The sequence below is a fragment of the Delphinus delphis genome, chromosome 17 (assembly GCF_949987515.2).
Source record: "Delphinus delphis chromosome 17, mDelDel1.2, whole genome shotgun sequence".
Lineage (NCBI taxonomy): Eukaryota > Metazoa > Chordata > Mammalia > Artiodactyla > Delphinidae > Delphinus > Delphinus delphis.
The window spans coordinates 16,774,808-16,800,718 of NC_082699.1; the positions used below are offsets into that span (position 1 = coordinate 16,774,808).

The window sequence follows — 25,911 nt, forward strand, 5'->3', positions numbered from 1 at the left end:
GACATGAAGGTAGGGAGAGTTCTGGATGCCCATTCGGTGGCCTCCCCGAGGAGGAACTTGGCACAGTTCGGCACAGTTCTCTAGATGACAGGGAGAGCAGGCCAAAGAAAGGAAGCCAGAGTAGGAATAGCGCCCCCGTGGGAAGTTAGAGTTACGGCTGCCACCGACGAGGCTTTTCCTTCAAACCCAGGACAGCGGGGTTTGGGGGCTGACGACGGCCCCAAGCGGAGCTGGAGGTGCTCGGAAGAAAGTCAGATCCTCTCTGCTCTCCTAGTTATCCCCGCGCTGTTTCCCCGGGATGATACTCCGGGCCCCATCACTCAGGAGCTGTCTCTCCTCGCCCCAGTTCCCCGGGTCGAGCTGCGGGCCAGGGTCAGGGGCGTGTGGGGCGGGCGGGGGGAGAACCTAGCAACCGAGAGCAGAAGGGCCCAGGGAATCCCGCGAAGCCGCCCGAGCGCATCCCGGTGGGGCGCCCCGGGCTTTCCCCGTCGCCCTGTCCGCGGCGCCCGCGGGGCCGCGGACCCTCTCGCTCCGCAGAGCGGCAGCCGCCGAGGGAAGCAGGTGGGTGTGCAGCCGGGCCCGGGCAGCTGGGAGCGGCGGGCGCGCGGGAGGAGTGGGAAGCGCCCGCCAAGGTGTGGGCGGCGCCCTCTCGCCCGCGCCCCGGTCTCCGGGGCGCTCTCCCAGCTCGAGCGTACAGCTCCCGCGCCGCCAGGCCGAGCCCGGGCGTCCCCGGCGGTGCCCGGCCGGCCGCGCAGCCCCGCCACCCCGGCCGCCGCCCACCTCTAGAGCTGCTAGCGCCCAGGAAGAGGAAGAGAAGGAGGCGGCGGCGGCCGTCGCTCCAACCCGCGGGTGCGCGGAGCGCGGGAGGAGGCGGAGCGCGAGGCGGGGTGGCCGCGGGCCGGTGTGCGCGCCCAAGCCGGCGCCCCCGAGCGCCCCGCCTCGCCTCCCGCGCCCAGCCTCTCCCCGGCTCCGCCACAGACACACACCCACCAAGCACCCACCGCCCTCCGCCCCCGCCGGCCGCCGCCGCCGCCGCGCCGCGGGCAACCCGAGCGAGCGGCAACTCCCCGGCTGGCGCGGCTCGCCTTCCCGGCTCCTTCCGCGCTGCGAGCTCAGCCTCGCTCGATTTTTCCTTTTCTATCCCAGCCCTCTCTTGTCTGGGCGGCGGCGGCGGCGGCAGGGGGATGGGGGCCCGCGAGGGGAAGGGGGTGAAGATCGATGAAGATTATTGTTCTTTTTAAGGATGCCTTAGCTTCCTCCCGCCGCCTCTCCTTTGAGCCTTCCTACTACAGACCGTGAACCAGAGTCAGGGATGTAAAGAGAGGGGTGAAAAAAAAAAAACCAAAAAAAAAAAAAAAAAACCAAAAACGCCAGGAGCTCCAGCCAGCCGGGGAGACCCTCCTCTCCGTGGAGGGGAGGGGGATTTCCAGCGACAGATCATTGGCGAAGGGCACCGTCGCGGGGAGAGGAGCCCCGGAGGGAGCGGGGAATCCCACAGCCCTTTGTGGTGCCCGAGCCCGTGCCGCCTGCAGAGCGGGGTCGGTGGGAGCTAGGTAAGTGGCGGGGGCATTGCTGCTCCCCGAAGGGGTCTTCCTTTAAGAATGAATCATCGCGGGCAGCCTAGCCAGACTTGAGTTGCTAAAGGAATTGCAAACTGCCATATGGCACCGAGTGGACTTACACACAAAGCTGACTTAGCCCTGAGAGGGTTATTAATGCAAGACTCCATCCCCGTGGGGAAGGCGCTCAAGTGTTAGCCCCTGAAAAGCTTCTGAGCAGTCTGCCTGGGAAGGGATGGGAGATGTTATTTCTAGGAGATGAGCTCTTGTTGCCTTCTGTTCATTTGTTGGTAAATGCCACACTCACATGCACACACTTGTGGGACCGGATTCGGGGAGTGTGATGTCTCTGATGTATGAACAGTCCTCAGAACACAGAGACGTGCATGCATTCTGTTCTCCGAGCGGCGCACGGTCTCCGTTCTGTGTAGCACAGGGTTCCTGAGAGAGAGAATGAGTCTCTAAGGAAAGAGCTTCATGGCTGTTTCCAACACACTCTGCTTAGGGGACCTGGGAATACAACTGCCCTGAATGGCACCAAAAGACACCGACCATTTGCCTCGTCGTTTGCTTCCAGTGCTTAATGACCATTTTCAAAATAGTATGCTACCATCCATTTTCTCGAATTATGAGCATTTTTGTGTATTCATTCATAAAAATTTTCAGTGTGCAGTATGCAAAGACATGCCATGTATACATCATTTATGACCGCACAAGTGTTATAATAATAGATTACACTGAAAAATTTAAGATGCACAGATATACACTGAGTTCATTTCATGCAGGTTCAGCATTCCTTCTAAGTTATCAAGTTATGCAATAATGTCAGTATTTTAAATAGTATTTCACATTTCTGTTTTGGCATTGATGGGTTTTGGAATTTTGTTGGAAATCTGATTTTTTAAGCTCAGCTCAAAGGAAACGTCAGGATTTGTTATTGTTTTTAAATATGTAGTATTGTGTGGGACAGAGGTCTCTTGGTTTATTTACCAAAATCATCAGTCGAGATAATCACATTTCATAGAACAAGAGAAAGATAAATTCCAGTCAGAAATCTGAAGTCTAACTTGTCGGTACTGAATAACTTACAGGAAAGATTTTGAAAAAGGGTATCATTAAAAAAATTATGTAGGTATAAAATAAAGTTTTACTTTATTTCACTCTTTAGAGGGGTGTGTGTGTGTGTGTGTGTGTGTGTGTGTGTGTGAATAAATATAAAGTTGTACAAAGCTTACTTGTCATACATGAATAAGCTCTGCGGACATCTGTACTAGAGAGTTCTTGGTTCTTAAATTAATCAGAACTTAAACAGTTCAGTAATTGGGTGCACTGTACATGTGTCTGTGCATTTAATTGCTTCTAGAGGTGGCGTCTTTAACGTAAGGCATAACTACGTGATTACTTACTTGTTTGGCTACAGTTCTGAGAATTTGGAGGACCCAATGTATAAACACCTTTTCCCCCACTGAATGAAAAGTAACTTCCTCACCTAAAAGAGTTAATATGCCTCCACCAAGCAAATACTGTACTCCTCTCCCTCATGCTGTCAGATTCAGACCAGTTGTTTATCACAAATAGAATTGTGTCTAATGTACTCCCTTTTTTTTTTTTCTGGCACAACTCAGACTCTTGGAGAAAGGAGTGAATCACTTGGCAGTTCTCTTTGCATTCTTCCTCCTTTTAACCTGTACCTTGCCCTCTCGTGTTAGTGTTCCCAAATCTCCCTCATATACAAATATACACACAGCTTCCAGAAAATAACTCCATTGCCTGCCACTTTGAGAATGCTAGTTTCTCTCTTTTCTTTTGCTCCTGTGTTTTTCTAAGTAGACTCAATCTGTGCATCTGTCGAAACTGTTTCCAGTCTCACTTGTCTCCACATCCCACAGTTCAGTTTTCCAGGCATACGTGCTTGCTGAATATTCAGATGAGATTAGTGAAAATTATTACCTTAGCCAGTCTTTTCCGTTTGGCTTTTAAAGTTTCCTTGTTGATGCCTTGGAGCAACTGTGAACATGAACTCGCCCTTCTAATTTCCAGTATGGTAGCAAAAGTGAGACTGCTAGCGAAACAAAATGACAGGGTAGGCTTTCAGTCACATTCTTGGCAACTTTAAAAGCATATCTGTCCAGGTTTCTTGCATACCTACCTGCGTGTCTGTGGAAGCTATTCTTTACGCATTGAACATTTTTTTTCTTGAATTTATATCTGGCATTTTGAAATGGTGTTCAAAGAGACACTGGTGTATGTGTATGTATGTACATATTAAGTATATATAGACATATAATTAAGGCAGATTCAGGAAGAGGATCATGAAAATTTGTCACAGTCTAGGCATTGAGGAATTATTAGAAGACAGTAATAATAATAACTTTTATTAAAATGTTTAAAAATTAAAGCATTATTATTATAAACATACACATATATACATATGTGTATGTATACATATATGTGTGTGTTATGAAAGTAAACCAAATTTCTGGTAAAAATCGGAAATCTACAAGATAATTTCATTCCGATCTAATGTATTTTTTCTTGATAAATTATAAGGAAGTAATTAGTTCCTTGAAATTTGCTATCCCTTAGAGAGACTAATTCCTAAGAAGCACCATAAGAAGCATCATTAAAGTTGATAGGACATCTCCTCATGAACATTTTAAGGTAAATATATAAGGTTAAGACTTTCCATTTACTTCAGAATGTGATATTACTTGAAGTTTGCTTATATTTGTCAAGTGGATTTTACAAAAAACTCTGATGCCTATTATTTTCATAAGGGCTTCAGAGGAGTGGAGAGTGCACATGCATTATAGGTGATTTTTTTTTTTTTTTAAATGCAGCCCTGATTACCAGCTCAATAATATGAAAGTATCCTTTCCTCACCGAACAGCAAACAAGCATCAAGATTTAGTACTAGAGTACTGATCCACTTTTTTTTTTTTTTAACATCTTTATTGGAGTATAATTGCTTTACAATGGTATGTTAGTTTTAGCTTCACAACAAAATGAATCAGTTATATATATACATATATTCCCATATCTCTTCCCGCTTGCGTCTCCCTCCCTCCCACCCTCCCTATCCCACCCCTCCAGGCGGTCACAAAGCACCGAGCTGATCTCCCTGTGCTATGCGGCTGCTTCCCACTAGCTATCTACCTTACGTTTGGTAGTGTATATATGTCCATGCCTCTTTATCGCTTTGTCACCATTTACCCTTCCCCCTCCCCATAGCCTCAAGTCCATTCTCTAGTAAGTCTGTGTCTTAATTCCTGTTTCACCCCTAGGTTTTTCATGTCATTTTTTTTTTAAATTCCATATATATGTGTTAGCATACGGTATTTGTCTCTCTCTTTCTGACTTACTTCACTCTGTATGACAGACTCTAGGTCTATCCACCTCATTACAAATAGCTCAATTTCGTCTCTTTTTATGGCTGAGTAATATTCCATTGTATATATGTGCCACATCTTCTTTATCCATTCATCCGATGATGGACACTTAGGTTGTTTCCATCTCTGGGCTATTGTAAATAGAGCTGCAATGAACATTTTGGTACATGACTCTTTTTGAATTATGGTTTTCTCAGGGTATATGCCCAGTAGTGGGATTGCTGGGTCATATGGTAGTTCTATTTGTAGCTTTTTAAGGAACCTCCATACTGTTCTCCACAGTGGCTGTATCAATTTGCATTCCCACCAACAGTGTAAGAGGGTTCCCTTTTCTCCACACCCTCTCCAGCATTTATTGTTTCTAGATTTTTTGATGATGGCCATTCTGACTGGTGTGAGATGATATCTCATTGTAGTTTTGATTTGCATTTCTCTAATGATTAGTGATGTTGAGCATCTTTTCATGTGTTTGTTGGCAATCTATATATCTTCTTTGGAGAAATGTCTATTTAGGTCTTCTGCCCATTTTTGGATTGGGTTGTTTGTTTTTTTGTTATTAAGCTGCATGAGCTGCTTATAAATTTTGGAGATTAATCCTTTGTCAGTTGCTTCATTTGCAAATATTTTCTCCCATTCTGAGGGTTGTCTTTTGGTCTTCTTTATGGTTTCCTTTGCTGCGCAAAAGCTTTTAAGTTTCATTAGGTCCCATTTGTTTACTTTTGTTTTTATTTCCATTTCTCTGGGAGGTGGGTCAAAAAGGACCTTGCTGTGATTTATGTCATAGAGTGTTCTGCCTATGTTTTCCTCTAAGAGTTTTATAGTTTCTGGCCTTACATTTAGGTCTTTAATCCATTTTGAGCTTATTTTTGTGTATGGTGTTAGGGAGTGATCTAATCTCATACTTTTACATGTAGCTGTCCAGTTTTCCCAGCACCACTTATTGAATAGGCTGTCCTTTCTCCACTGTACATTTCTGCCTCCTTTGTCAAAGATAAGGTGACCATATGTGTGTGGGTTTATCTCTGGGCTTTCTATCCTGTTCCATTGATCTATCTTTCTGTTTTTGTGCCAGTACCATACCGTCTTGATAACTGTAGCTTTGTAGTATAGTCTGAAGTCAAGGAGCCTGATTCCTCCAGTTCCTTCTTTCGTTCTCAAGATTGCTTTGGCTATTCGGGGTCTTTTGTGTTTCCATACAAATTGCAAAATTTTTTGTTCTAGTTCTGTGAAAAATGCCAGTGGTAGTTTGATAGGGATTGCATTGACTCTATAGATTGCTTTGGGTAGTAGAGTCATTTTCACAATGTTGATTCTTCCAATCCAAGAACATGGTATATCTCTCCATCTATTTGTATCATCTTTTAATTTCTTTCATCAGTGTCTTATAATTTTCTGCATACAGATCTTTTGTCTCCTTAGGTAGGTTTATTCCTAGATATTTTATTCTTTTTGTTGCAATGGTAAATGGGAGTGTTTTCTTGATTTCACTTTCAGATTTTTCATCATTAGTATATAGGAATGCCAGAGATTTCTGTGCATTAATTTTGTATCCTGCCACTTTACCAAATTCATTGATTAGCTCTAGTAGTTTTCTGGTAGCATCTTTAGGGTTCTCTATGTATAGGATCATGTCATCTGCAAACAGTGACAGCTTTACTTAGGTGATATTTTTTAAGGTAAGAGTTTATAGCCTTGTTACTCCCGAAGTGATAAAATAAACCTTATAAAGCAGCACAGCCTTCAGATTTTTAGTCATATACTACAAGTATCTTTGTACTTTGGATCTGTAGTCCATTCTTGTTCATTGCTTATTTCCTCCCTGAGCTTCTAAAATATGTATTCCCACCAACTCTTTACCAAAACTCCAGGTTGTCTGGCAGAAGGTCAAGTGTGTAAGGCTTGGTGCTCCTTGGCCTGTGTAAGCCAAATCCTACTGTATTATCTTTAAGGGAAAAGTGCCTGTTCCTGTAGGTTGAATTGTACCTGTCTGTGCTGATTTAATGCCATGTATCCACTCACTAGCTTATTCATTAATTCATTTAATACTCATTATGTATAAGAAGAGGAGTGCTTGATTAGAATGTAGCAAACACAAAAGAGATAGAAGACATAGTCCTTGCCCCCCAAGGATTTTTACAGTATAGAGAGTAAAACTTGAATAACTAATTGAAGAATTGTGTATATGGTTCAAAATCAGGGATCTCTTGCATACATGTGTGCATTTCACAATTTCATACTTAATAAATAAATGAATTAATTAAGGCAGATTCATGAAAATTTGTCACAGTCTAGGCATTGGGGAATTATTAGAAGACAACAATAATAATAATAACCTTTACTAAAATTTTTTAAAATTTAAATTAAATTAAAGCTTTATTATTATAACATTTATATTATTTTATTTATGTCAATAAAATAAATTTATTTTCATTATTATTATTGTAACACATAGTTGAGCCAGCCACTTTTTAGTGTTTTAAAAATGCTAAATATTTTCATTCTGACAACCACCCTATGAGGCAGCTATCACTAATACTCTGTTATATAGACATAAAAGTTAAATTACAGAGACTTTTCTTGTCTAAAGTCACATAGGAAGTAAATGATACATTCAAGCTTGAACCCAGGCATTCTGGCTTCACTTAACCACTATGATGTTAAACATTAAGAAGTATGATCTCCGGCAGAATGAGAAATGATGTTTTCAGCTCCTAGATTTATTTGGAGCTATATCCTCCCATTAAGGGTTACCATAGTTATTATGACAGAGAATGCTTGGAAAAGACCAAAAATAGGGACTTCATTTTAAATAGGAGAAACCCCCCAAACTTTCATTATGAATTTGAAATAAGAAGGTAGTTTAGAGGCTGATTTTTAAAAGATGGGTGGAATTTTATCAGAATGCTAGAACATTAGGAAGTACTGCCTTTACAGTGACCAGAGACTAACACTGGGCAAGGCACATGATCTGACTGGACAATTTCTAATGGTAGTTTATTTTATATTCAGTTTCAGTTTTTTTTTAAAAAATGTGAATTATTTTGAATAAAGTATAGTATTATAAATATTTTAAATTTATTTTTTAGAATTAAATATTCATATATTGAGAGGAAGTTATTCGTTTTGCAATATAATTTTCTTTTACCCCTGTCCCCACTTTTTCTTCTGTAAAATGTACCCCCAATATATTGGAAATTGGAATATAGTCACTTAACAGGTTTACTTTATTTGTTTAAATTTTTTAAAATTTATTTATTTATTTTATTTATTTATAATTTTTTTTAAATTAATTAATTTATTTATTTTTGGGCTTTCTCTAGTTGTGGCGAGCGTGGGCTACTCTTTGTTATGGTGCACGGGCTTCTCATTGTGGTGGCTTCTCTTGTTGCGGAGCACGGGCTCTCGGCGTGCGGGCTTCAGTAGTTGTGGAACGTGGGCTCAGCAGTTGTGTCTCGCGGGCTCTAGAGCGCAGGCTCATTAGTTGTGGCGCACGGGCTTAGTTGCTTCCAGGCATGTGGCATCTTCCCGGATCAGGGCTTGAACCCATGTCCCCTGCATTGGCAGGCGGATTCTTAACCACTGTGCCACCAGGGAAGCCCAACAGGTTTACTTTCTAGTATATTGTCTAGAGTGCATTTATTTTACTAAGTGATAAATAACTATAATAAAACCATGAAAGCATAAATCAAATCATAAGCTGAGTTTTTCATCAAGAAAAGTTTTTATAAGATTTAAAGTAAAGTTCTTTCAAAATATCAACTGCTTTTGTTGATATGAAAAAATACCATCATTAAATTTGGAAGATAAACTGGCCAAGTATTGCCTGCAGGATGCCATCCAATCCAATCTTCAGATACAGCCTCATGATTGATTGACATTTTAATTTCTCTCACAGATGTTAGGTCTCATAGGCCCAGTTGCATTGTATTATAGACAACTCTCAACCTACAACTGGCTTGGAGTATAAAGGTTGATTTTAAAAGTTTGGGTTTTTTGAAACTTGTAATACATTTATAGAAACAGTACTTTAGATGATGCTTCGGTGTCCAGACCAATCCACAAATACCCTGTGAATCGATAATATACCTGAAGTACAGTACGGTTAGTACTAAAAACACAGCCATTATGTATAGCAATATTCCCGGGGAATAATTTGACTTAAATATTACTTATTTACAGCTGCTTCTATGCAGGGTTCTTTCAGGATACAGAGGTGAACACATTACTGCCTGGCCCAACAAGGAGGAGAGAAAATTGAGTTTGTACGTAACTGACTCTGACATCAGGCAGAATGAAGAAAGCTTTATAATATTGGTACAGGCAAAATGTTGAATAATTGATTCAGAGTTCTATGGAGAGAGCCAGGGACTGCATGCCTCTCAGGATTCTCATTTGTTATTTCATCCTTAAGGTATCTACTGAGCTGCTTCTCTGTGTCAAGCCCTAAGCGAGGTGTTGGGGACACAAATACGAATAAGACATCATACATTCACAGCCTACACATGTAGACACATAAACCATAACAAAATGCCTTAAAAGCTATCAGTGGAGCAGGATGGCAGTTCAGCTGAGTAGTTGCCTAACAAAAGCATCCCAAGAGTAAAAAAAAATAGGATTTCTTTGAATTCCTAGATGCATGTAGCTGTGATTCTCTACTTAGTCAGACCCAATGCCCCCTTTTTCTCAAGCAGTGTTTTGTAATATCCCTTTTACTTTCCTGAAATGATATTACAGATAGTGTAACCTGTCTACACATGTAATATTTCAAAAATCAATATAAATTCCCTATCTGTAATAGAAAGAAGAAATAAAAGGAAAGCAGCTTATGAAAATTGCAAGTGTATCAGTATGTGTACGCTCAGGTATACTACAGTAAAAGATGTCCTAAAGCAGTCAGGTGCTTGCTACTTGAAATGCATGAATTTGGACTTAAGAGAAAATATTCAACTGAATATCAATGACACTTTTGTATATTTGGCATTTTGAAATAAGAACAAAGTAAATATGTTCATTGAGTGTGACAGCTACAGTTGCAAACAGATGTGGGTGTGTTGTATTAGTGAGTCAGTTAACATGAGCAGTGTTACAGTGGGTGATGTGACTTTCCAAAATGGTGAGCAAATCCTGGTGAAGTTCCCAGTATGGCAGTTACATTCCTGGAACATTCCTATGTAAAAATATTTTGTGTACAACAAGGTTAGAATCTAGTCACAGATAATAATAAGCAAGTTTTTCATTTACTTATGTGTCTGATGAAAGTGTAAAAATAATGGAGGACACAGAATTTCTACCCACGTTGTAGGGTTTCTTGCATTCCTGGGCCTCGCCTTCCAAATGCTTAACGATTTTAGAAGCCTCTGTCAGAAGGACTGGATTAATCCCATTCAGCAGCACTGATTATGGCTATATTCTCCTACAGAAGGAAGCCACTGTAATTCTAATGCATAATTGGGCTATTTTGAAAAATCAGACTTCTCTTAAGTTTTTAGTCAGAAGGGAAGTTTAGAGGCTGACTAAATAATAAACAAAACAAGCAGCAACAAAATTCAACCCCTTAGATTTCTAAGCACTAGAAACAAAGTAATAGTACGTACCATATGCGAAGCTGACTGCTCTGATCATAACTGTCAGCGTTTTATGTTCTACGTGGGAGTGTCAGACAAGACTTCACAGTGGAAGTGACAGCTAAGCTAATTTTTAAGAGATGAGTCAGCGGCCTCCAGGCTACAAAGGAGGCAGATGGATAACATTCTAGGCAGAGGGAACAGCATTTGCAAAGCAGTGTTGTAAAAAGGGCCTGGCTGTTCATTGGGGCTCAACGTTGGCAGTTGTAGGGAAGTGATGACAGATAAGACTGAAGAACTTGGGGATGAAATGGGAAAGGTGTTGTATGCCTTGCAAAGCCCCTTGGATTTTATCCTGTAGGACAGGCAGCGGAGGTCAACTGCAGTTTTAAATAGAGTGATGTGGTCCACTTTTACTGGGGGACAGTCTCTGAGCTAGCATGAGGAAGAGGGACTATAAGAGGAAAGAAGATTGATGCCTGGGAGACGAGCTGGGAGACTGCTGAGGAATACAGGTAGGATAGGGCGCAGGACTTAACTTTAAGAGGAACGGTGAAGAAGTGGAGAAGGGCTTGGATACCCTGTAGCAAACAGTTGTAAATAAAGTGTCTCGCAATCATCCAGCTCCCATCACGGCACACTTGAAGCCTCTTTCTTCTTCAAAGGCCATTGCATTAGTTAAGGTAACTTGAGCTTCTGTAGTAAACCTCCATTTTGCAGTAATTGATAGAGTAGAAGATTATTTTTGGCTCATATGAGAGTCCATTGTGTGTGTTCCATGTGGTGATTTGGGGACCCAGATTCTTTCCATCTACACTAGGGACTTGGAGTTCTTTGCATCTAGCTGGCAGCTGTGGAAGAGAATGAGCACAGAGAAGGCACATCCAAGAGGCGACACACCTTGCTGCCATTCACATTCTCTCAGTGAGATGATCACATCACTCCATCTAAATACATAGAGGGGAATATGTAACCCCTGGCTGGGCAGCAACTCCCTAGCAACATTCCTATACCATGAAAGGGGAAGCACAGATTTTGCTAAACAGCTATTTGTATCGTATTCTGCCTCTGTGGCTACATGTAGGAAAACCTCAGCCCCGGGAGACTACCTGAATCCTTCTTGGTCGCTGCATCCATTTCAACGTCCAGGTTCTGTGGGTAATAACGCTAAACCCCTCCTCCCCAATTAAATCTGTATATGGCCCCTCCTTGTCCAGAAACCTTTATACTTAAAAGGCAGGTTACTGGCCTCCTGTTCTGCAATGGTGGATCGGGTTTAGAATAATTGCATTCAGAATTCCCATTTGGAAGAGGGAAGAATGGGAAGCATCATGATAGGCTTGGGTGGTTAGGTGACTTCATTAATCAGATCTTTGCTGCAAGGCTGAGTCCCTTTTCTAACTGGGGAGTCTTAATGGACATTTGTTATTCAGAGCCTTTTTCAGTGTCATTCCTCACCATTAGAGTCCCTGAAGCAGGGGCTTGTTCCAGCTTTGTAGTCTTATATTTCTAGAGTTTGGCTGTTTGCCCTTATTTCTGTTCTCAAACTAGCCAGTTCTTTCATGAATTCATCCATTATCTTGGGATACCTTGATATAGGCGGTGAGGGGCAACCATCACATACTAGCATTCTGGCTCTTTCCAACCATTTCCTCTAGAGCTGTAGACCTGCCCTCTAAGTTATCCCAGTTTTGCCAGGGCATAACAGGGTTCCAGGTCTCTGGTCGTTTTTTCCTTGGCAATGGCCAACAGCACATAATCAGATTTTTGTTAAGGCAGCACCCACTTCAAGGTGTCAATTTCAGAATAAGTTAGGTTGATGCTAGCTGCTGTAATGAACTAAACTATTAGTGGCTAAACATAATAAATGTTTATTTCTCACCCGCATAACAGTCAAATGGAGAGAGAGCAACAGTGAGCATTGAAAAGACATCGACTTCTTAAACCTCCTGGCTCATATGTGACAACACTTCTGCTTATAGTCTACTGATGACAGCTAGTCAGATGGCTCACCTGGGTGCAGGGGGCGCTGGGAAATGTCATCCCAGCATCCCCAGAACGTCTCAGTGACAACTCTTTCTTACAAAATTGAAACCTAAGTTTAGGTAGACAATTACCTGTTCCCTGCTACCGTCATCTTCCTCCAGAATAAACTTGGGGGAAAGGGTTTGAACTGCATTCACTTGCTAGTTCATCCACACTATTGATGGCATCTCCCCCATCTCACTCCTGTCCTGTCTTTGGTTTTTGACCCAGGCTTCTGGGACTGCCACACATTTTCCTTCGTTCTCTAAATCATCCCTGGTATAAGGCTCTTGTAGCTTACAGACTCTGGCTGAGTGCTTTGGGATAAAGGATGGTAATTATACCGTAGACAAGAAACTAATTCTAATTGAATGTTAGATGTCACTGCTCTTAGAAATGTATTTACCACTTCTTACCACGGGGGTTTGCTCACTGGCCTGGTTCTCTCTGGGGCCCAGATACCAGCCATTTGCTAGGCCTTCCTCTTGCTCTAGACTCTTCCTCACATCTCTTCATCTAAAATTTTCCCTGTATCCTTTCCCAAGGTGCCAGTGGACTTGGTGTGTAAGTCCACAAGGGGATTTGCCTGGAAGAGCCAAAAAGTCCATGATGTTCTTTTCTGAGACAAAGCAGCAGTTCTTTCACTAAGAGGGCTTGTTGCTTTCTCACAGTCCAGTTGGCTCGAAGTTGTAGCCAGTGTTTTAAAAGATATGCACTTAGCAAATTTTTTTTTTTTTTTTTTTTTTTTTTTGCTGTACGCGGGCCTCTCACTGTTGTGGCCTCTCCCATTGCAGAGCACAGGCTCCGGACGCGCAGGCTCAGCGGCCATGGCTCACGGGCCCGGCTGCTCCACGGCATGGGGGATCCTCCCAGACCAGGGCACAGACCCGCGTCCCCTACATCGGCAGGTGGACTCTCAACCACTGCGCCACCAGGGAAGCCCCAGCAAATATTTATTAAGCACTTTTCATATGTAAAGCACTCTTCTGGGTCACCAGGTTAAACAAAATTGGTCTTTACCCTTGCTGGGCTTACAGTCTATCTGAAGGCAACCATAGGAACCCCCAGTTTCCTCTCTAGTGGCCAAGTACAGTGAGTCTGCCCTGGCTCAAACGATCAGTGTTTCCTTATGAGCTATTTGGAAAAGAAAGGTGATCGGCAGAGGCGAGCCTCCTGAAAACAAAAGGGTGAGGGTGGTGCTTCTGGAGTGAGGAACAGCATGTAGGCTGTGGTTTTGCTGAACTAGGGCAGTTGGGCCATTATGTCGCCATTGTTACCCGAGATACTTTTATGCTCTGCTTCTGATCACCTAGTTTATTTCTTGCAGACTCCAGGACTTGAGCTATTTGGTTCTTTTCCCACTCTCCTTTTATCTTCTAGCAGTGAGCACTTAGTAATGTCAGGATAGGCTGGTCCTAAAAGGAGATCAACTAGGTAGGCACATGTGGCATCTAGAGTGAGTGGAGACAGATGGCAGATGGCAGTCCAGGTAGGCAGGAGGTTAGATTGAAGGAGCACGGGGGCAAGTCCTGGCCAAATAGGGGGATGCTAGTCTGAGAACAGGGCGTATTTGGAGATTTAGACAGGCAGGGGCAGGTGGGGCAGGCAAGGTTAAGATGATCCAGCCCCATAGGACCATATGCTATAGTTTGGGGGGACTTAGAGTTGAGGAAGAGGTCTATGTTAAGTAACTAGCGGGGTTCAGACCAGTTTAGGCCTAGGTGTGTGTTAGGAAAGCCACGTGATGGTCACATTATCAACTCAGGGATTCAGGCACAGTGGACCGGGCCCTTTCCTCTACCGTCATCAAACTACCAACACCTCTGTCTCAACTTCCACTAAAGCTTACTACGCAGACTCTTAGCTTCTCTTCTGTCCTCTTAATCCATTTGCCCTTTGCTATTTTTTTTTTTTTAGTGATTTTTTAAAATTTTTACTTTTTATTTTTTTTTGGCTGCGTTGGGTCTTCATTGCTGCGTGGGGCGAGAGGGGGCTACTCTTCCTTTCAGTGCGTGGGCTTCTCATTGCGGTGGCTTCTCTTATTGCAGAGCATGGGCTCTAGGCATGTGGGCTTCAGTAGTTGTGGCACGTGGGCTCAGTAGTTGTGGCTCATGGGCTCTAGTGCGCAGGCTCAGTCGTTGTGGTGCATGGGCTTAGTTGCTCCGCGGCATGTAGGATCTTCCTGGACCAGGGCTCGAACCCGTGTCCCCTGCACTGGCAGGCGGATTCTTAACTACTGCGCCACCAGGGAACTCCCGCCCTTTGCTTTTTTGATAAAAGGCAAATCTGATCACATCACTGATCTACCTAAAACCCTTAAACGATTTCCCACTTTTCTTAGGATAAAGGCCTAAATCTTTAATTTGGGGGTTACCATATTCCTCCTTCATTTTCCAGAGCATCACTAGTGTGAAGCTGTTGTCCATAACAGGCTCTGGTCAGCCTGGCCCCTGCCCGCCAGCGTCATCTCAGGCCCACTCGCCCCTCGTTTGCTGCTACAATTTCTGGGTTTCTTTTAGTTCGCCTTAGGTGCCTGGGATTACCTGCCGTGAGGCCTGCACACGTAGTTGTTAGGGACGCTCTCTCCCACTTTCTTAACTCTTACCTGTGTCTCTCATCTCAGGTCAGAAGTCACTTGCTCTAAGAAGTCTTCTCGGGCTCCCAGAATGGGACAGGTCTCTTCATTCTTCCCTTTCCTAGCACTGTTTTCTCCTTTGAAGCACTTACCCCAATTCTCATTTTAAATTGTGGGTAATTACTTGCCAGGTGTCATTTTCCTGTGTGAGAATGATGTCAACTCAGTAAAGGCAGGGACTGTCCTTCTCCTTCACTGCTCTATCCATCACATCTCTGCAACTCCAGGCACATGGCTGATAATCATTGTTTCTTTGTTGATCCAATGATGGATCAACAAATGATGGATGGAGCCAGGACCTGTGTCAGGTTCTAGGTCACAGAACAGCACCAAGAGCACAATTAACCAAGACCTGCTGGCCAGGGTTGAGCAGAGGAGGAACAGAGCAAGTCTGCCTGGTAACGGGACCGCCAAGCCACGGCCCTGCACTATTTTGCACTTACACAGGCTTCACATTCTTCTTGACGAGAGCCAGATGGTCCTAGAATCTGGGATGGAGAAGAGTTTGTAAGTGGAGGTCCAGGGGCTACCACGGCTAAGAATGGAGACGGTGGAATGAGATCCACACAAGGCAGAACATGGTGCTTCCAGTAGAATTTGTCTCTCATCCCTATTTCAGTACATACTCAGCCTCATGACTTCACGAGAAGGCTGGCTAGACCAGTGATTTCCAATAGAACTTGATGCAGGGATGGAAATGTTCTATATCTGTACTCTCCAATATGGTAGGCGCTAGCCACATAAGCTATTGAACCCTTGAAATTGACTTGTAAGACTGAGAAATTATATTCTAAATTTAAATTTAAATAGCCGTCTCTGGCTGGTGGCTACCATATGAGACAGTGCAGGCCTGGGAACTCTAAGTTAGGGAACTCTAAGTTTCAAAAGCAGTATGGTTTAAATTCTAGAAATATCCATTTACAACCAGTGTTGGCCTCCAGTTAACCATATATTAACATGTCTGGAGTCCAGTGCCTATTTTGACTGGGATGAGGATCTCCCTGTACCTCCTAGCAAAGAGATTTGAAATGTCCTGTGTCTTGTTTCTAGCCATAGGAATTGTTCTTTAACGAAGGCATTTCTTTCTCCGTGTGAACTGTACAAAATGTAAAATGTTATACAAAGGTAGAACTTTATCTTTGTAAGTATCAGTGTAATGTGACCTTAAATGCTTTCTCACACCCACTTTTCCCATCTCGGATTTGTTTTTCTGTTTTTGTTCCCTCCCCTTTTCTCTGTTTCTCCTTCCTCTGTTCTTATTTTCTTTCTAAAATGACAGACACGGCACTGTGTCTTTTAGCAAGTTCCTTTTATTTCACATATTGATTTCTTTACTTTTGTGCCTATTTACAAAAGCCGTTTTATCAGTTCAGATCATTAACAAAAACCAGCCAAAGAACAGTTCAGTTCGTGGGAAAAAAAAAAATCTGAAATGATGATAGCTCTTGACAGGCCAATTAATACAATTTTGGAGATTTATCAGATATAATAATTTCAGTATTTAATATGTAAAAAAAGTAAGGTGAAGCATTGTACTGTATATTTGCTTTTCACAGCTATCACCTAGATAACATTATAGTTGCTCTTAATCCTTTGAAAGTCCTCATGGGACTGGAGCTCTTGAATTCTTATTCTGCTTTCCACAAAAGAAAAGCTTTCCAGTAAGCTAATACCAGGATGAGAAAGTGGTGTGTAGAAGGAAAAATTCTGAAACATAACAGTAAAGTAACATTTGAAAAGAGATGGTCCATCTTTAGCCCTTTTCCCTAGTCTGCATAGAACAAATGTGTCTAGGGGCTTTCATGCTAAATATCTCCAGTTCATAAAATCACAATTATTAATCAGACTATCATTAAATATTAATTTACTTTTGAGATAAATGTCATTTTAAATTTGGAATCCTAGTCTTTTCTCATTCTAAGGAGAGCATTTTCATTAGGCTTTATAGAAAGAGTGCACATAGAAAGCTTAGAAGCTCCTAAAAGGCTACTTCTTTAACTTGACTTTTGGTTTCATTCAGGCCCAGCAAAATACTTGGTTTGCAGCATAATAAACATAGTTTGTAATCATATATATATATGAAGCTAAAGTAGAACATTAGAGTAAGGGTTTGGGGCATTTTATGGCATTTGGAACAGATGTAATAGATGCTCAGTAAATATTGTTGAATGAATGAATGAAGTAAATAATGAATTAATTAAATAATTCATCAAATTCAAGAATTTATTTAAGACCTCAAAGAGCCTTCAATATTCCAAATGGTGGCTAAGGCTATAGCTCCCATACCATAAATGAAGATTGTATTCCACAAAGCCCCATGAATTCAGACATCTTCATCATTACCTCTCTCTCCCTTTACCTCAGTATGTTTAAATCAGGTAGGAAGTTTTAATTAGGTGTCAAATAAATATTTAAGTACACAGTACTACCTGAGCCTACACAACACATGCTAAAAGCACAAATCCAAAATTTTCTGTAATATTTGTTGCAGTAATCCTATGGGTTCCTTGAGAGCGAGGGTGCCTTTACCCAGTTTTGTACCCCCTGCACTCAATCTATACTAATAGCCAAGTAACACATTGTTTTGGAAGGAAGGAAGGTAATGAGAAAGGAATCATGGATCTTAGTCAGTATGCGTTATTTACAGCTTACGATCTCTTTCCATTCCGACCATTATTGGCATAGTAGAAATTATAGATTTATGTTGTAGTCAGGAATCATTAATAATTAGGTTCAACTCATCAGTATTTATAGGTTTAACTGGGTGTGAAATAGCTAGATGGCTCCTGCTTCACATTTTTTCTCTTCCATCATTCTAATTTTATATTTATTTCTGAAGCCCTGAGGTAGCAAGGTCTAGTGGAAAGAATATGGATTCAGGAACAAGAGACTTGGCTTCTCATCCTGATGCAGATGGGCCCTGGGAAGATCATTAAAACCTACCAGTGTTGCCCTTCCAAAGACTGAATTTTATATGTTTAACATTTAAAAAATATTTTAAAAGCATCTATCTTGACTGTAGATCTCAAATACTACGACTAATAGCATTACTTTTGAAAGCCACACACTAAAATTTATGTTTAGTTTTGAAAATTTAGAACTGCAGAAACAGTTGCCATCTCTATCCAAAAGAAAATTATTCCATTTAATATATTGTATACATGCCACCTGTCTAGGCCAAGGGATAGACATAGTGTTACAGGAATTATTTGAAAAGTTATTTCATTCTTTCCTTCTCTGTCATGCTAAAAAGATTGCTCAATATTGGTCTCATATTTCTATTTATTTATCGTTCTAAGGCATCCAGAATCATGCCATTCAAGGAAAATCCCCAGGGTCTTAGAAGGTTAAGAACACGGGCTTTGAGTTAAGATATTGCTGGACTGGTATCCTGGAATGAGCACGTACTGGTTATGTCATCTTGAGCAAGGCACTTACCTTTCTGAACCTCCATTTCTTTATCTGTAAATCAAAGATGATAATACCCACCCCAAGGTGATTGACAGTTAATGAGAATTCTCATTATGAGAATTAAGCGGAATAAGTACAGTGGCTGCATAGAATAATCACTCAATATGTGGAAAGTGATAAAAATGATAATTATTAACCAAAGTCACAAAGCAAATGAGATCATAACTTTGGCTGTCCTTCAGCTACAAGTCCAAGAATATCCCTACCTTCTAGGAAATACAATTTCTACTTATGGACATTTTGATCTTAAGCTAAAACAAAATCCAAATGGCAAATCTGAAACCCATAGCTATTGCTGTTTTACACTGACTTTCTCTTTTATTATAATCCTGACTACATGATGCTTGCAAAGGTGCAAAAGAATGTTTTGAATATCACCATCACTAAAACCAATATAATTCGTTTTTTTTCTTTAAGAAAAAAAGAATAGAATAACATTAAAGAAGAACTGAAAAAGGGGGGGAAATCCATAATTTCACCTGCGTTAACCACACTGCTGCTTTCAGTGAAAACAATGGCTTGCCCTTATTTCTGAATATATTCACCCTTGGCTCAGGTCCCTTTCCCTATTATACTGTTGCAACCATAATTTTTATGATTTTTCCACACTGTTTTCACATTATTTATTTCAAGACTGTATCATCTGGTACAAGTCACATGAACTCAGGGCTTCAGTCAGTCCATCTGTAGTCCCTAATTTTCACATTTTTATTTTAGAAATCGTTGGCGGAATATGATGCGCTGATTTTTTTTGTCATCAAATGCTTTGATATTTTCTTATCAATTTGTGCTAAATTATATTATTAGCAGTAAATTTAACATCGTAAGATTCATAGATGCTAGTAGGTCATCTCGTCCATCTGCCTTAACATTCTTACCATTAATTATTTATTATCCTTGTAGCTCCCTAGCATTTCCTACAACAGAGACACATGGTAGATTGGGAAAGTGGGCAGGGGCATGGGGAGGAATATTTATAAAGTGCCACACACAGATGGACGCTTAATAAATGCTGTTTAGTGATCCTCACTGATGACAAGGGCAGATGGAAAACATTATTCATAAGGGATATGGAGATGGATGTTTATAGTTCAGTGAACCTCTTCCCTTTTCTCCTTAATGCACAGGGGGAAAAAAAATCAAGCAAATTACTTGTGACACGTTCTCATTTTTTAAATCAGATCCATTAATGAAGGATACCATTGATTTGTTAGAAATTGTTTTTTTTTCATGCTGGAATCTAGAACACATCATTTTGAATATGCACAGTCAGGAAAAGAGGGAAGGGTACCGATGGATGTGGCTACACTGAGGGTCCTAAGGTGAGTTTGCGCAGTCGTCTGCTCTGAGTCTAAAGATAAGGTCACCTATACATTGTGGTTTGAATACATCGGGAAAGTTTCTGCCTTTCACCTTAAGTTATTTTCCCAATCCAAATACTGCTCTGCTTGTATCTCCATTACTGTAGGCTCATACCTTTGATTAACCTTTGCCCCCTTCTTACAGTCTTCACATGACAATATTTTATATCACTTAGAAAGAGAAAAGCTCATCATTGAAGGGTATAAGCTCATCTTTAGAAAAAAGTTTAGACTCTAACTTTGATGCTTTCTTTTCTTTTCTTTGGCCTTTTATTAGTAGCAGTTCTATCATAATGGCTTTTCTGGCTCGAATACTTTACCTAGGAGTGAGTATACACTGAGGAATTGAAAATTCACTTTTGTCAACTTTTAAACTTAAGAAATTGACCAGAGTGAACTTTTTTCTTGTTCTTTATCTATCCGGTGGAATATGTAGATGAGCTGAGGTCACACAGAAATCTCATAGAACCAGGAAATTTCAGAGATAGAAGGTGCCTTGGAGACAGTCTTGTCCATTTCTCAGTAGAGCAGGCGGTCACCTGGTGTCTGCCTGAATATTACCAGGCCCAGGAGTGCCTGGAGGAAGCAAATTCCACTCTGGGGCAGCAGCGATTATTAGAGAGTCTTAACTTGTTTATCACTTGTTCCTTACGTAGCTCCAGAAAATCTAGCTCTTATTTTGAGCCCAGGCCTTATTAAAATAAGCAAATAAGGGCCGGCAGAACGTCTAAACAAATTGGAAATCACCATAATTAACTGACGTTGGATGATGTTAGCCAGAACATGTGGCCAAGAAAAAGGATAGTAGTGCTTTGAAATTCATTAGTCACTCATTCAAAGACTATCAAAGTCACTCAAAAAGACTATTCTTTCGGGTAGTCCACAAACATTTGGTAAGCACTTGCATCCCAGAGATACAGACGTGGACGAGAGATGTTCATCACTTCTAAGAACTCACAGCCAAGAAGGTATTTTCACTTAAAGCTCACATGGTACCACCTTCTTCTCTCTCGCAGCTTTTATCAGCTTTGTAGTTAGCTGCTTGTGTATGTTTGTCTGTAGCATGTTTACCTACCTCCACTAGAATATAAGTCACCTCAAGCAGAGTAAAGGCTCATAAATATTTGCTAAATGAATGAATAAGAAAGAATTCTAAGTGAATAGTTGCGATATAATGAGAAAAGCATTAAAACAGAGCAAACTTTTAACCCAGCGTGGCAGAAGAGATGAATTCTCCCTGAACAAGATATTTGTTCTTGACCTTGAATAACGAGTAAGAGTTTATCAGATGGAGAATTTGGAAAAGAGCTTTTCGTACATGAAAGTCATGTTGGGTTTGGGGAGTGGCAGGTAATGTGAGGTAGCTGGAAGGAGAGGAAAATGATTGTTAAATAAATGTTAAATAAAATGATTATTGACTTTTTCATTCACGTGATATTTATTATGTGTCTGCTGTATGCCAGGCACCTGGGATACAATGATAAATCAAATCCGACTTGATCCTGCCCACAAGGAACTTGGTTTAGTGGAGAGGATAGATATTAATCACATAATCAAAATACTCATCCCAGCAAACTTAAAACTCCTGTTGTGACCAGTGGTCCAGGTAAAGGTATCTGATTATATATAAGTTCTTAAAATAGGAGGATGACTGTATATTCAAGGAAGTCAGGTGGTATTGACTAAGATGTGATCCTTGAGTTAATATCTGAAGGGGATGGGGGGAGAAAATAGAAGATGTGCAAATTCCCTGTCGCAGAAGGCGAATGGCACGTGTAAAGAAATGAAAGCAAAAGTTAGAACAGAGACACAGGGAGAGGGAGGAAGGTACTGAACCGCAGAGATAAGTAGAGGACAGACCTTGCAGCCTTTGTATTGTTCTGTGTCTATCCTGAGACTAGAAGCGTGGAAGCGTGTTCTACTAGAGATGGCCCGGATCTACCACTGTTTGGGCTGCAGCGTGCAGAACCGACTGCAGGGGTCCAGAGCCAAAGGAGGTAGTTATCCTAAACACCGGCCCTAGGGAGGCAAAGCCAAGGGAAGAACGATTCTGTGAAGCGCATCTGTCTTCAGAAGAGAACAGTCTAGTTGCCTGACTGCAGTCATTACCCTCTAAAGAAACAAGCTATGTATAGGAGATAACATGCCTCAACTTAGTGTCGTTTGAGTCCAGTGTTTTGACATGGGTGTAGACAAAGAAACAAAAGCTTTTTAAAACTTCCACTAGAAGGTGAAAAGCAAAGAATAATGAGCTGGGGTGTAATGGAAAGAAACTTACGTAGGCATCTGCAGATCTGGGTTCTGGTCCAAGTTCAGCAACTACCAGAGAGAGGTCAGCCAAGTCACGTGGCCTTGTTGGATCTCAGTTTTGAAAGCTGTAAATAGGGAAACTGGACCAGATCACATCCAAGCTCTCTTCTGCCACATACTGTGATTCCTGTCTCCAAACATGGGGGTATCTAAAGCACGGTATACGTTTAAGTCATAGAAACTAACCTCAAATCTGACTCAGTATTGGAGCTTTTAATAAAAGCTCCGTTGCCTACAGTGTGTTTGGTTGTGGAGAAGTAGGGGACCGGAATGTAGTTGAAAAGTGTATTTTTACTATGAAACAGAGCCCCATTGAGAAACATCCCTTGGCAAGAACCTTACTGCTAAACATTCCAGACCAACCATTGCATGATCTAAAATTTAATTTTATTGGAAGAAACCTTAAAAAAAAAGTTCAAATCCTATCCAAGCTTCATGAACATTTTTTTTTACTTGGTTTCATAGAGGCTAAATCTAACTTATGCCACACACCGAGATGGAATATGAAATTGAAGTCAGTCACCCAAATAGAAGGTTGTATCATTCACAGAGAACCCCAGGTAGCGACTGAAGTTTGTGATTTCTTTTATCAGGATATTACAGGGTGGCCCAGCCTCATTTCCCATTCCTTTCAGTGGCGCCAATAGTTTCTCTGTTTGTTGCCTTTTTTATTTTTCTCATCGCCTTTCATCTTTATTTATCCCCTGCACTCCACTGTGACTCTGGGAAGACTTCTGCAAAAGGAGGCCTTTAAAAGAACATGTCTTGGGCCCCAACATAAAGGGCACTTTTACTGTCATAATAGAAAATCTTCCACCAGCTGAATGGCTGAATGCTCATATGAAGTCTGAGCCTTTTTTGGTGGGTTTTGAAACAGACTGAACATTTCAAGCCACAACTATACCTTGTAGTTTATAAAAGGTCTAAGATGCACTATAACATTAGTATTATATTTTTCAGCATAGAGAAGGATTTTTCATGAGCTGTGTCTTATAAAAGGCCATTTTTCTAAAGGCAAACCTAGTGTTTTACTCTCTAATTATAGCAAATGTATATATAGGAGCTAATTCTTTAAATAATTCTGTCTTCTGGTGAAGAAAATTCATATTATGTGTCTAAATAAAATAGTTTGTAAATTTGGTCAGTTGGAGACATTGATGATATGGAAAGATGCTCATATTACATATTCTACTTATTACTTGTCTTTTCTCCTTCATACTGCAACACAGTGCTTCCTTTGACCACTGAAAGCAAAGCTTTTAGGATTTTGTTTGAGTGTATCTAAAAAAAGCATCGGGTATACCAAGGATAAAAGTCCTGGATTTTTTTTTAAACTAAGGAGTAAATAGTTATGCTAAAATTGAGGAACCTATTGATATTAGCAGCCTTTCATTGAAGGAAAGAAATGCTACTTCCACTTTTCTGAGGACAAGGATAGTGTTTCGGTTATTACTAGAACTTGACATATTAAAAAACAATCAACAGTATAAATTCATTAGTATTTCTGCCCAAGTTCTAAAGTACTTCAGTAGGTTTGTTGAATTTCTTAGGATAGCTGAAGATTTCCAGGACCTTACTTTAAAATAAATCTGATTTGTTTTTCACTAGTTATAAATTTATTCTTTTTCTTTAGTAAATTCTGGAGGTGCTTTTTAAAATTGAGTGAGTAGTGGTTTTTTTTAAGCACTGATTACATTTCAGCTAACCATTCTGGCGCCTTTCTCTGCAGATAGCTACTGCAAATAATCTTTGCGACTCTCTGAAACAGACATAGCTGTTCCAAAAACATGCATTTACTACTTAATACCATACATAAAAATATACGAAAATGCCTTAGAGCTATACATAGAGTGATTTAGACTTAAAGGTCTAGGAGCTGCTTGTTTGCAAGTGTGTGCTCAGCTCCTACCAGCAACACAGAAAGGAAATGGTAAACATCACTTAGGTCTTTAGAAAGATTTGCTTTTCATCTTCACAGAATCACACATGGGACTTATCCTGCTTTGCTACACTAAGGAAGTATCAAGTATATGACATAATGGTAGTATTTTTGAGACTACAGTAAAAAAAAAAAAATCCCTCCCCCCCACAACTCCCCTGCCTCAGACCTGGAGTCTCAAGCAGTAATAATGATGCCATGATCAGAAAGTTGTGTTTTGTCAGGTTGAGCCCTGAACGGGTAGCAGCATAATTCCATGCTGCTGGTGGAGCCTGGTGCAGCTGTGCAAAATGAGAATGTTGTTTATTGTTTCAAGAGTCGCTTTTTTTCTCTAACAGACTGATGAAGGGATGTTTAGTACATTTGCAACTGGTCGACTGACTGTTGCAAGCTTGACTTCGAATTGATTGAACAAGGGGAAATAAACCAGCAAACAGCCCAAAGAAAAAATTCACTGAGATTCTGACCTTGACATAAAAATGTGTGTTCAGCTTATATCTCTTTGAGTATATAAATTCTACACAGTTGTATAACATCTCCACAGTTTAAACATGGAATTATTACATTTTATATTAAACTTATACACTAAATTGAATTACATGATTGATTCTCATGGGATAAAATTATTATGGTAGACAGCATTTCACTTATAAAACTAAACGTGAGAAAACAGCATCATATCCACTTTAATTAGTAAAATTAAAAACAAAAATTTTGCAAGCTCTCAAGAGTGGCAAGACACAGTGAACGGACAGATTCATTGCTAGAAATAAAATTAACATGGCAGAAAAGAACAGATTAAAAATGGAAAGTTAAAAACACTAAATAAAATGAATGAAACTTTTATGATGTTCTGAATGCAGTCTGTTTCAAGCCCTCATAAATATTAAAGGACTCTTGAAATGAAATATGAAAACCACCTTTTCTTAAGAAACTAGACATGAAAAAATGTCTTCATGGATCTGAGGCACTATGTTATGTTTATTTCTATCTAAAGTTAGGATGGTGATTGGAGAGGAAGGGTGGCAATGGCCACAGAATCATAGCGAGAGGGAAAAAATTAACCAAGTGTCATAGGAAATGAAAGAATTGTAGGCATGGAAATGCCATGGTTTGATGCATGAAGAAACTGAAAGTCCAACCAGAAAGGTGAGGGGGATGCAGGAGGGCAGCCCAACTAGACCCAGGGGTCGTGAGCCTGAGAGCAGAACCCCCTTTTTTTTTTTTTTTTTTGCGGTACGTGGGCCTCTCACTGTTGTGGCCTCTCCCGTTGCGGAGCGCAGGCTCAGCGGCCATGGCTCACGGGCCCAGCCGCTCCACGGCATGTGGGATCTTCCCGGACCGGGGCACGAACCCACATCTCCTGCATTGGCAGGCGGACTCTCAACCGTTGCGCCACCAGGGAAGCCCAGCAGAACCCCTTTTGCAATCTCATACAACCTCCCGTGAAAAGCAACTTGGTTTAGATGTTTTTTGCTTCTTCTGGAGAGAAACATGGTATTTTCAGCTCAGGAGGTTTTCTTATTAAGGATGTAGAAAACTTCACAAAGTATGTACAAGTTTGAAAAGATAGAGTTTGGTTTTGTGGTTGGTTAAGAGGCCATGAGGATAGAAAGATCTAGGGAACGGGATAGGAAGAGAGGGAGAGAAACCGAAGA

At 41.0% G+C, this 25,911-nt stretch overlaps 1 protein-coding gene across 1 annotated transcript in view; it reads left to right on the plus strand.

The window, feature by feature from the left end:
- Positions 1 to 1,020: 1,020 nt before the first annotated feature.
- The window catches only part of KCNB2 (potassium voltage-gated channel subfamily B member 2), a 398,856-nt gene continuing 373,965 nt past the window's right edge, over positions 1,021 to 25,911 (plus strand). The window contains exon 1 of the mRNA XM_059994756.1: positions 1,021 to 1,553. The gene's annotated coding sequence lies outside the window, so the exon portion shown is untranslated. The remainder of the gene's footprint in view (positions 1,554 to 25,911) is intronic.